Source organism: Callithrix jacchus, chromosome 4 (assembly GCF_049354715.1).
Source record: "Callithrix jacchus isolate 240 chromosome 4, calJac240_pri, whole genome shotgun sequence".
In the NCBI taxonomy this organism is placed as follows: Eukaryota; Metazoa; Chordata; class Mammalia; order Primates; family Cebidae; genus Callithrix; species Callithrix jacchus.
In genome coordinates this window covers 30,493,594-30,496,706 of record NC_133505.1, presented here as the reverse complement: position 1 = coordinate 30,496,706, position 3,113 = coordinate 30,493,594, and the positions used below count along the sequence as shown (strand labels likewise).

The 3,113-nt window shown below is 42.0% G+C and overlaps 1 non-coding gene across 1 annotated transcript; it reads left to right on the top strand.

The window, feature by feature from the left end:
• Positions 1–1,631: 1,631 nt before the first annotated feature.
• On the top strand, positions 1,632–1,731 carry LOC118153403 (small nucleolar RNA U13). Its single transcript, XR_004742639.1, has one exon. It is a non-coding gene; the product is annotated as a small nucleolar RNA U13 (small nucleolar RNA).
• The last annotated feature ends 1,382 nt before the right edge of the window (positions 1,732–3,113 follow it).

Genomic DNA, 3,113 nt, shown 5'->3' with positions numbered 1-3,113 from the left:
AAGGGACACCATATGTTGGAGAGAGTTTATTTATAGGTACATTTAACAATTGTGAGACACAGGTGATCTACTACATTTCAGAGTTTGAGACTTCAACAGGGAACTAAGAGGAATAAGGGAAGCCTGACCTCAAAGATGTAAATAACATAAGGATCACAATTGAAATATTTTATTGCCTAAAGGGACAAATATATCATCAACTGAAGTGTAAACTAATCCATAAATATCCCAGGTCTAATAGTGTCTGGCATAAAGCCTTGGAAGAAATGAACATACCCTGCACTGTGCTCTGGTGGTAACCCTTGACAAAAAGTGACACCAGCCTACTGGAAATTTTCTCCATGTACAATAATTTCAGCCACAAAAGAAGCAGTGGTAAAAATAATAATGATGAAAGATAAATACATAATGGAAAAATGAATGGATAGATGAAGAGATAGATGATAGATAGAGGGATAGATAAGATAGAATAAATGGATGATTGATAAATAGATGATGGATAGATAAGTGATGGATAGGTGATAGGTAGATTAAATAGATAATAGATTAGATAGGTAGATAGATTAAATAGATAATAAATGATGGCTAGGTAGGTGATACATACATACATACATACATACATACATACATACGTACACACATACATACATAGACGGACAGGCTAGCCATAGCTCTTTTGCTGATGAAACTGCAGTGGCACAGCAGTGTTGCCAAAACAAATGCAGGCAAAAAATATGGACATTTGGAAGGTGGAAACCAATGGACTGTCAGTTGGATCAGCTAAAATAAAATGTATGGTCTGATCCCACAGGAGGGTGATGTCTGTGGAGGACCAGCCACCTTGTGCAAAAGCTGGGAAGAATGAGAGGAAAAACTAGACTAGAACTAAACAAGTAATGAGAAAAACAGAAGATGGTAAAGATGAGGATCTAAGGTAATAGCAGCAAGGGTGTTGACCATTAGCAAAACCAGAGCAGAGAGAAAAGATATATTCACACTGAAATTAGAGAAGAGAATGCTGCATTAGTCCCAGAGACACAGATGTGGAAACAGCCCAACACTCAGGACTTGCACTTCTGGCCATGATGAAGTAACAGGGATCAGATTCACCCTCTTACCTTAAACAACAACAAATGGAAACCATTTAAAATAATTTCAGACACTAGACAAGAAGCAGCAGAGGACAGTGATACCTGCGAAAAGGGAAACAAACAAGGTGAGCCCTGAGATGCTCCGGCTTATCAGGTGAGAGTGTTTACAGTTAAGTGATGGTGCAGAAAGACAGAGCCTAAACAAAGCCTTGTGGTTTGTGGACACAGGTGAGAATTCAGGGATGTCATGCTGGCTAACCCTGCAGAGGAGAGTAATGGGGAAAAGAGAGCTCCACAGGGAAGAGAGATGCACAGAGAGATCTGCACAGAAGGAGAGCCTGGAGATGGAAAGGGTACCTACTCTTCAGCTGAGTACTGGTCAGGGCAGGGATGTGAAGAAGCTTCACGAGGAGTGAGCGGGAATACTCCCTGAGCTACAGGGGGCAAGGAACATTGATGTTCCCATAGCCAGAATGGAGAAACCTTGTAATACATGGGGCACTGTGTAACCTCAAAAGGGAAAAACTACCCCTAGAGCATATTCTTTTGTGGTTCATAAGTGCAATTGGGTTTTTTGCTCATGTCTGAGACGTGCCTTTCTCAAACCTTGTTATGACATCAGCACATCATCCATCTGACATGGAAAAAAAACATCCCTGCACCAAAGGCTGCTCTGGTTCTGTCTAACCATGCTTGAAAGCAAACTTCAAAAACATCAACTGATTCCAAGCAACTTAACTGTGTCCCAGAACAAAGTCCAAGAATATTTAAAAGAATACAAAAATATCTGCCATCCACTCAAAAATTACCAGACATGCAAAGTAGCCTGGGAACATAATGGATAATGAGGGGGAGGGAAACTGATCAACATAAACTGATCCAGAAATGACATAGATGAAGGAGTTAGTAGGCAAGGATGTCAAAACAGTTATAACTACATTCCATATGTTCAAGAAGGTGGAGAAAAATATGAGCATATTAAGGATATAAAAAGATATTTTAAAACAGCCTTAAAGTTGAGAGAGGAGAGGCCGGCTGCAGTGGCTCATGCCTGTAATCCCAACACTTTGGGAGGCCAAGGCCTGCAAATCATGAGGTCGGGAGTTCAAGACCAGCCTGGTCAACATTGTGAAACCCCCCTCTACTAAAGATACAAAAAATTACCTGGATGTGGTGGTGTACACTTGTAATCCCAGCTACTCAGGAGGCTGAGGCAGGAGAATCACTTGAATCTGGGGCGCAGAGGTTGCAGTGAGCTGAGATAGCGCCATTGCACTCCAGCCTGGGTGACAGAGACTCCATCTCAAAAAAAAAAAAAAGTTGGGAGAGGAGCACCTCAAAGCTTGAGGTGTCTCTGATCTGTTAAAAACAAGGTAGAAACATCTGCTTTCCTTATCTAGTGTGATCATTCCAGGTACTTTCCAAACAAGTAGACTTTTGAGAATGAAAGGCGTGCTGTTAATAATGAGCTTGGGACCATCAGCATAAATGGAGACTTCCTTGGGTTGATTGTGACATATGACGAGGCCAGCATTTCCTCCCAAAGCTTAACAATATTTAACAGTGTGTAGGGCATGACCACCACCAACAACTGACATTATGAAGTTTCAGTCTTTAAAGAGATGGCCTCTGCCTCTGGAAACCCTCAGCTGTGCCTACTAATGCACACCACATATCTCTCCATAGTAAATTTGTCCTTTGCAGTCCTCTCCATTTAATCCACGGCTGACTCTGACCTCTCTCTACTGTGCTGTGCCTGACTCTTTCACTGAGAGTCTCGGGCTAAGTCTTTACAATCCTTGACCCAATCAAACTTAGCTGACCCTAGTCTCGAACCCACAGGACGATGCTGCTACTGCTTAATGGTAGCTAAAATGAAAGAGTTGTGGAAGAGTTAATGAGTTACCCCTCCTTGGTAAGGAACTTACAGTAAAGGTACCGCTACCTTCCTGGCTTTGCACAACAGCCCTCCAGTTATACCGAACCAAGTTTGCCTAAGTATTGGCAACCCGTCAAGTGGGA